The 9,725-nt window shown below is 31.9% G+C and overlaps 1 non-coding gene across 1 annotated transcript; it reads right to left on the bottom strand.

Annotated features, from left to right (window-relative positions):
* Positions 1 to 9,087: 9,087 nt before the first annotated feature.
* TRNAH-GUG (transfer RNA histidin (anticodon GUG)) lies at positions 9,088 to 9,159 on the bottom strand. The gene has a single exon. It is a non-coding gene; the product is annotated as a tRNA-His (tRNA).
* Positions 9,160 to 9,725: the final 566 nt, after the last annotated feature.

Here is a 9,725-nt window from a genome sequence, read left to right on the forward strand (position 1 = left end):
GATTGGATTTTGCTATACAACATTCTTCTCTCAAATCAAAGGGAGTATGAACCGATTCTGAAACATCTCAAAAGAATGTTGGCTTCCTATATCCATGAGCTTACCACTATGGATCAGGAAATAACAAAGATTATGAACAAGAAACCGACCGTCAAGCCTACTTCCAAGACAGGAGATGTGCACAAAATGAAGTTAGGGCAAATTGACTCTTCAAATCTGACGGTCATGTTCACAAGGGGCGATAAGCACAAGTTTCTGTTTGCTTTGGTAGACAAGCATCTGTTTTCAACAGATTGCATGGAGCATATCATAAACATCATTCACCGATGCAAGCAGAACTCTACAGCAGACAAGAATAATTTTACAGATATGCTTCGGTGGTATATCACTTTCAGGCATCACATTCTAGCCATTATACCGAGGATATTTGAAACGGTGAAGAAACCATCTGCTGTTAAAAGGGAATGAAGCCTCTGTGCCAAAGATGCAAAGGGGGAGATTGTTGAAGATTAATGTGTTGCGTCTTGGGCCCTTTTGTTTTACAACCGGATTGGGCTTGTCAATCTATGTTTATCTAGATTAGCCTCCTTTTTCTTAGATAAACTGTTAGGGTTTTAATATAAATATATGCATGCATGTATGCGTATATAGTAGTGTTGTCGTCATTCTCATTGATTACTGTAAACCCTAAAATCCTCTACAGTTGATGTTCTTTATCGAGCTCTCCTGAGGATTGTTTATTAATCATTCGACACCTTTTGATCCATTTGCTTGTTCTTATTGTTTATCTGGTTATTTCTCTACCTGTTTCATATATCTAATCGATCTTCAAGTTTATTTTAAACTTATCAATTCCTTCAACTCTCTGAGTGTATATCCTTTCCATCACAAATAACCTAATCTCCTCCAGCATAGTGATTATAGGTCTCCTTCTAGCATGCCTAATAGCAGAATTGAAACTCTCACTGACCCCATTCTCCACAGCATCACAATCTCTTCCTTCTTGAAAGAATGCCTTAGACCAGGTAGTAGGATCTCTATCTATAAGGTAATCTTAAGCATGAGTATCAATAGATTTGATCTTCTCCATTACACCTCTAAACTTCTCCATAGTACTAGCCCTTACAGCCCTCCAAAATAACTTTAAGTATGCTTGACCAGTAAACCTTTTATTAAAATTGGCCACAATGTGTCTAGCACATTGCCTATGTTCAGCTTTTGGACATCTTTCCTTAACTACTTGTAATAACCCCTACAAATCACAACATCATTATAAGTGAAAAAGCATAAAAATGACCCAGTACTAACCTTGTGTCCATCAGAAATAAGGGTAATGCCTGCACCAAGACCACCATTAATGTCTTCCATAAGCAAATCTATGAACCACTTCCATGTTTCTTTATTCTCAACACATACCACATCCCATGCTAAAGGGTAGATGTGGTTGTTTGCATCTCTCCCAACAACTGAAAGAACTTCTCCTCTAACTATACCCTTTAAAAAGCAACCATCAAGCCCAATTACAGGCCTGCACCCTTCTAACCAACCATCCCTTACAGCTTTGAAACACACATAAAACTTGGAAAACAAAGTTGTGGAATCTGGCATGACGTCTACATCCAATCACACAGTAGACCCAGGATTTGACCTGATAATTTCCTCACCATATGACCAAAATCTCCCATAATGTTCAATTAGACTTCCTTCAATCTCTTGTAATGCAAATTTCTTTGCATTTCTGCATTGCCCCACACTCACATTTATGTTGAATGTTGTTGACACTTTAGCTTTCATCTTCCTTGCACTTATTTTTGGGTTCTCTATAATTTGACTCATAAAATGTTTCCTTATCCATATATAAGTTACAATTGACCCAAACTTAAACACCCTACAACAATTATGTTCATTCACTAGAGATTTGATCTGAAAAGTCTTTTCTTTACTCATCCAGGAGGCCCATAGTCTGAAAGGGCAAGATGGTGACTTATTCTTTTTGCAACATTTCACTAACAATCTATTAGAGTCATTTTTTTCAAACCATAGATCATACCCATTAGCAACTGCATAATTGCTTAACATATGTTTAAGCTCAGTAAGGTTAGAAAATCGCATACCTATAATTGGTTTCATCTGATCCCATGGTTGTCTCTCATCATACACAGGGTACTAGGTTGGCACGTATTCATCATCTTGATCTTCACTCTATGTAGGTTCACAAAGGATTTTTAAAAATCTATCATGTGCAGTTTTGTTTGCTGGAAATGGATAGGTAGCATCATCTTCTTCATGATCAACAGAATATGAATCTTGAATAACTGAATCCTTATCTTCATCTAAGTCTTCGTTTTCACTTTCACTTTCCTCAGCCTCAATCCATTCGAAGATAGGTTCATTATAGTGATCCACATATACATTCATTCTCTTGTCATTAGCATACGCCAAATCCAAAAATTCCTTGTAATCAGCCTCGTTCACCAGTGTATGAATTCCAAGACCTAAAGACTCTTGTGGAAGGCAGAAATAGATGTCTTTGCTTCTCGATTTGGTGAGCTTGTGAAGGAATTCCATGAATTGCTCATACCCAAACCCACTGAAGTCAACATCTCGCACTGATGCTCTGTCGAGATCAAAGTAAACTAAGGGATTGGGGGCAAACTGACCATTGTAGTGGAAATCTACTACAATGAAGTTCTGATCAGTAGGATTTGGAGATGATGCCATTCTACAGAACGATTGAAGGAGACGAAGGATCGATGGAGAATTTTGTACCCTAGTCGAGTTTAAGGACTAAATGAGACTTCAGGGTGTGGTTTAACGAGAAGGAAACGAAAAATCGGGGCCTACATGCCACCTCTTTCGCCACGTAGGATAAAAAATACACGTAGGATCAATAAACCCTTTGAAACCGGCTAAACCCGGTCATAAGGGGAAAATTAGCACAATTCAACAAGTTAAAGGGTTAATAGAGTACGAAAAAAAGTTCAGTGACCAAATGTGATCAAATTCAAAAGTATGTTACCCTCTCAAGTCATTATCCCTTTCTAAAAAATATCACAGACAATATACAAGAGCACCTTCAATAAATCATGACCATACATTTATAATTTTATATCCTATTTTTAATATTTAGCCTTTTTTAATAGGTTATAAAACAAATCCATAACCTACCAGGCTACCATAGACAATTTCAAACGATCTGCTCAATAAACATCTATGTTGTTATGTTATTATTCACGTACAAGTTTTATATCTGTTTAATATTTAAATAAATAATTTTGAACTTCAATTTGGATTTCTCTTATAAAATCTGAAAAATAACCCAAAGTAAATAAATTATTACAAAATCAACCATTTAACAAAATAATAATAATAATAATAATAATAATAATAATAATAATAATAATAAATCAATCAATCAACGTGAAACTTATGAAATTCAAATCACAATAAAATTCATATTCTAAATATGTAAAAGAAATTAATATGAATAAATAAGTTGATAAAATAATTCATTATTAATTTCACAGATATATCTTAGTTTAATCTCTAATGAATTGCTAGTTTTTATTTTGTTACTTGTCGCATTCAAAAAACAACCGTTCATAAGGAACCATGATTCTCAATCAAAATAGATATCTTTTCACCCGCATTCGGATAAATGTCTTCCGCTCAATGTCACATTAGTCTTCAAATAATCAAGGAAAGAGCATATGCTAACAGTATGAATACATAAAAATGTTGGTGATTTTATATCACTAATGTTATTTAAGTGTAAATGGGTTAATTTTTTGATCAATGTCACTTTGACAATTATTGAACAAATTGGTATGGTGCGGAGTGCACATTTGTTTAATTTTATCTTTGTTAAAAGTATATTGCTATTTGGGGGCGAAACCTCTGAACCAAAGGGGGTCCGGAGACAGTGCCCCTGGGAGCGGGGTCCAAGGGGCAAAGCCCCTGACTGGAGTCAATTTTTTATATATGTTATATTACTATATTAAAAATGCATAAGAAATCCGGATTTTTGGTAAATGTACCCAGTTTTGTGATCCATATTCTAGACCCGAATTTAAGTTAGTTTATGACCGTTTTTTGGACAGTTTTAAGACATAAAACTGTTATGGTAGCTTTAAGATAGAAAGTTTTTCTGGTTATATGATCATTTTCGAAATCAGTTGTTGGTACTCTTTTTCTTCATAACATCTTGAACATTCTCTCTTCTGTTTCTTAAGTTTCTGAGTACAATCCGATTAAAGATTGGGAGTACCATCCAAATACTTTAATATGAAAGTGTTTAACATGATTCTCAGAATTTCCAAACATTTCTATAACCCAATATCTTACAAAAAATCAGCATTTAGCAAATCAAAACCATGATTCTCAATCAAACATAACTAAGAATAATCAAAATCGAGTCAATTATAGCACCACGGTACAAGTAGCATGAAACTCAAATGCTTAACAAGACCAGAAGTAAATATACCCAACTTTGAATATTCTCTCTCATACTTCACTAAAACTCACAATCTTGAAAACTCACAGTCTTCTTTCCGAATGAACATACAAATCTTTTCACCCGATTTATGATCGAAACAAGATCATAAAATATCGAAGTGGCCATGAGAATGGGCTCGTATTATATATATATATATATATATATATATATATATATATATATATATATATATATATATATATATATATATATATATATATAAACTCCTCATCGAAACAGAACAGTCAAAAAATAATAACAATAGGCCAAATGACTTTTTGTTCCTCTTTTAGCTCGGAAATAAAATATTGGATTGTCCATAGTTGTTCATCTTCTCAATGCTCATAAAAATCCAGGCCCATCCCAGGGTGAGCGAGATGGGCGATCTTCTAGGGTTTATCTTTTACAAGAGCCAATTTTTTTTTTTTTTATAGAAATTGTTATATTTAGAAGATAGTACATGTAATTTTCTTTAAATTATTAAGTTATTATAAAAAGGGATAATGTCACTATAGCACAATGAACTTTTGTGATTTGTCCGACTTGACCAATTATGTTTTTTTCTTACTCATAAGGTCATGTAATTTTTACTGTACATGTCAATTAGGTCATTATCGTTAGTTTTTAACCATTCCTCCGTTAACTAGTTATCTAAATTACATGACTGACCCATATGGTTTAAATTTCTTTCGTAAGTGGTCGTTATCAGCCATGTTTTAAATCACTCGACTAAAACTACCACAATCCTAAAAATCTAGGGACCAAAGTGTAACATTGTCATTATTCTCCCCGTTAAATCTTGTTGAAACACGAAGCTTACCATTGGATTTCGTAAGCAACAACAGTCAAACTCGCCAATCATTCATCAAAAATTGAAGTTGATTTCGACTCCAAAAGTATATTCCCAGTACACGATCAAATCAATTGAAACATTTATATACAACCAATTTCGATCCCAGTTCACTTCTCAGTGTCGAAGCTTTAATTTTGACTTTAATTCGTTGACTTTTCAAATACAACCAAGTCGATAATCAAATAAACTATCATCTTCAATCATTCGATTTCCATCATCCCTTGGCCACAATACAATCGACTTTTAACACCATATAACGAATACAACACAATAAACCAGGTTACCTGACCCCAAGATGTTCGACTGTGATCCCAAAACGAAACCCAAATCGAGAATGAAAACCACTTCGAACTCCAATCAATCGAATAACATACATAGCACAATGATTTGACTTTCACAAATCAAAATCAACTTCAAACTTTAACTATCGACTCTAAGCTTTCGCTTTTCACAAATCGAGCCTTCGAAGTCAAAATAATTGTTGTATGTTGTTCATTCACGAAATCAAAACAATTAGATCCAAAATCAAATTGATATCAACATATCGACATTCAAAGTCGATTTCAACTCCAAATATATATTCCTTGTTCTCTTTCAACCATCGATTATCAAAGACTTTCAAAATCAACAATTTTGACTTTCTGTGTTTGACTCTTAATTGAACTTCAAGAACAGATTCGATTTCCATTAACGAACCACAACATCAAGATGTGAGCAACAATACCAGTCAAAATCAAATCGAACGACTCAACTCCATATTGAAACTGTAGTGACCTTTTGATTCCTAACCCAGGCATCGCCAAAATCAACTCCAATGCTTGACTTGATATGAAAATCGAATTAAATGAGTTAAAGAAATATATGGGCTTCGAAGTTGGATGAACAGTAAAGGATTTTAGGTTATGAAATCCAATGGTATGTGCTAACATCAAAGAAAATTTTGCCTATTATTTGGTTTGGTGCTTATGAAATCCAATGATATGCTTCGTATTTTAACCGGATTTAATGGGGAGAATAATGACAATGTTACACTTTGGTGCCTAGAGTTTCAGGATTGTGGTAGTTTTAGTCGAGTGATTTAAAACATGGCTGATAACGATCAATTACGAAAGAAATTTAAACCATAGGGGTCATTCATGTAATTTAGATAACTAGTTAACGGAGGAATGGTTAAAAACTAACGATAATGACCTAATTGACATGTACATTAAAAGTTAGATGACCTTATGAGCAAGAAAAAAAAAACATAATTGGTCAAGTCGGACAAATTACAAAAGTTCATTGTGCTACAGTGATATTATCCCTTATAAAAATCTTGATGACATTTGTGTATTTTAAGGGTTTATTTTTTTTTTCTTTCATCCTGTACCCAAAATATGTTTGGAATCGCCCTGTAACAATCTGGTAAATCTGATCCAAACACAAAAGTAATAATCGGATTCTATCAATCTACTCAAAATCATCTCTCACAAATAACTATTGAATGCCGAATCATGAAAAATAACTCTCAAGACAATAAGTGTGGAATCTGTGTAATACCGAAAGTGATTGCGAAAATTGACCCACTATCAAAGCTTCAAAGATATGTTTCGAAAATGTAATTCTGGAATGTATCAAAACAATCTAAGCGTCGAATATGTGTAGAAACATCTCACATGTCGAATCCAAAAATAATTTTGAAACGTAGCAAATATTTGCAAATTTGAAACATGTGGAGGGGGGAATGTAAATCTGTGAAACTTCATCCCAAATTAAAATGAAATAGGACATTCGAAATTGTGATCTTAAGATGAACCACGAATGTATATCTAAGCATTAAGTTCAAGTGGGTCCCATCGAAATTCAACTGTATGTCTAAGCATTTAATTCATAAGTGGACCAAGACCATTTCATCGACTAGCCAAAACGTAAATTAAAATCGAAATCGATCCATCGCCTTAAATGCCTTAAATCTCATCAACATTGAAAATTTTAGTTCGTGTTATTTATAAATTGATTATGAACATACGAGTTTAGTGGCTGATCCAGACATCATCATTGTAAGTGGGATGCATAGTATAAAACCATTATTATCATGGGGTGCATTAACTTAAAATCAATTATAATTACAAATTTTCTATATAAATTTTAGGTAATAATGCATGTTCACCTACTAAAAGCCCATGTATCTCCTGAACGGGTTATTTTTTTTGTTTACATATATGTTTACATGTAGTTATTCTTTCATATACTATTATTTACTATTTAATATGTTTGTGTTGTTTAAAACATATTATTATAACATGTTATTCAAAGTTTTCGGTGACTGTCATCTTTCATAAGTCTTTGGTCAAATATGAATATTCCGGCCAATTCTTGGTAAATCCCGAAATTTTCTTAAACATTACAAATCAGATGTGTGTTAGAACACTTTTTTTTTTGGAACACACACAATAAATCTAGAACTCATTCAATAGTCTATTTCTCACACACAAATCAAGTTCAACCTATGTATCATGGAGAAATGAAGAGGTTCCCATCAAATTTCAATTCTCACATACAAATGGATTTCTAGAACTTGTGGATTTCAATTCCTGGGTGTATGAGTTTTCTTGGACGATGAATACGATATATAACATAATCCTTCAATAAGAAGCCTATCCGGAACATTGAATAAAAGTAAGATGCCATGAGTAACATGTGGTAATACTTGAGCCTTAAAACAACGATTGAGTAGTCAGATTAACGTTTATAATTTGGTTGAATCTAAATCTAATGATAAGATATAACTCTATCAATAAAATGTATAGAGTGTACTCTTCTAAATAAAATATAAACTGTCAATGAGCGTTAATTTTTCTTATTTTCCTTATCACATAGGGTAGTTACATTATGTTTATTTTATAAATTGAATGATTCATCTAAATAAAATTAAATAGCCATTTTGGTAAATCTTTCTTTTGGAACTTTTATTGATTGTTATTTTGGTCTTAAATATTTAAAAAACGCAATATTATAAATTTTAACATGAAATCAGTTGCAAAGAAAATTGGAAGTGTGGATATGTAACGTATCAGCATCTTAATATATTAAATCAAACTAGATGTGAGCTTACATGAGTGTATTTAAAACAACTAAATATGTATAAACATTTGAGAAATATGAATTTATAAAAAAAAAAATGAGAAAAATATTGAATTACTAAAATTAAAGTGTTTTTTTTTCTCTTTTAAATTTTAAACAAATCATTTAGATAAAATAATCAAAACGAATTAATGAGATTTTATTTTAAAATTTTGAAATTATAAGGAAAGTCAAATTAATGAAATTAATATGCATTTATTATTAAATGTGAATATCATATGAAATTTAATAAAAAAAACCATAGAATTACATATAGAATAAAAATTAATTCAAAATAACCACAAAATGACATGTGACAAAATGAATGAGAATATGACAAATGACAAAAAAAAAAAAAAAAAAAAAAAAAAAAAAAAAAAAAAAAAAACTTCATTTATTAGAGAAGATTTATTTAAGTTATAAATCATTTTTTACTAATTGAATAAAAAAAAGAAGTGAATGCTCATCGCACATTTTCCTCTTACGACTCCCATTTTGCATATAAAATAGGCTACTAAATAAAAAAATTTATAACGATTAAAGAAGATGAGTAATTTTGAAGTAGATTAGAATAAAAAAATAATAATAATAACATTTTGAAGTAGATTAGAATAAAAAAAAAATACATTTACTAGAATGTGGCTGCTGGGATTCGAGCCCAGGTCTCCACGGCCACAACGTGGAATTCTTACCACTAAACTACAGCCACAGATGTTTACTTATAGCATATATATTATGATGTTTAATTCTTTTGTTAATTGAATAAGCTTATGTATTTAAGGGTTTAGTACTTTAGTTGCCAAAAAAGTGACATAAAATTGAAAACATTTTTTTGTTTCTGGCAATATCAGGTGCATCAGATTATTTTATATATATATTTTTGTTTTTGGCCAATGTTGTAAGTTTTGTTTCGGTTTTTGTTTAAAATTTTTAAATTCGCCATAAAACACATTAATAAAAGTTAGAATTATTCCAAAACAATTCGGGCTGGAAAATAATTTGTAAGGCTATAACATTGCTTTATACAATTTGAATTAATATTCGTAAACCCATACCATTTCCTACGGGCTAGAAACTTAAAATATAAGGTGACGCCATCCATTCTTTTCCTTAATATTGATCAAAAGAGCATGTAAGATTTGAGCAAGCAATATGTAAGATCCTACTAAGGTCCAAACTTGTCAAAACTTGAGAGTTTTGCTCATTTTCACCACCCCAATATCGATAATCACTTTAGGTAGTGTTTGGTATAATATTAGGTCATGTACGAGTGTT

The sequence above is a fragment of the Lactuca saligna genome, chromosome 3 (genome assembly GCF_052625555.1).
Source record: "Lactuca saligna cultivar CGN05327 chromosome 3, ASM5262555v1, whole genome shotgun sequence".
Classification (NCBI taxonomy): Eukaryota; Viridiplantae; Streptophyta; class Magnoliopsida; order Asterales; family Asteraceae; genus Lactuca; species Lactuca saligna.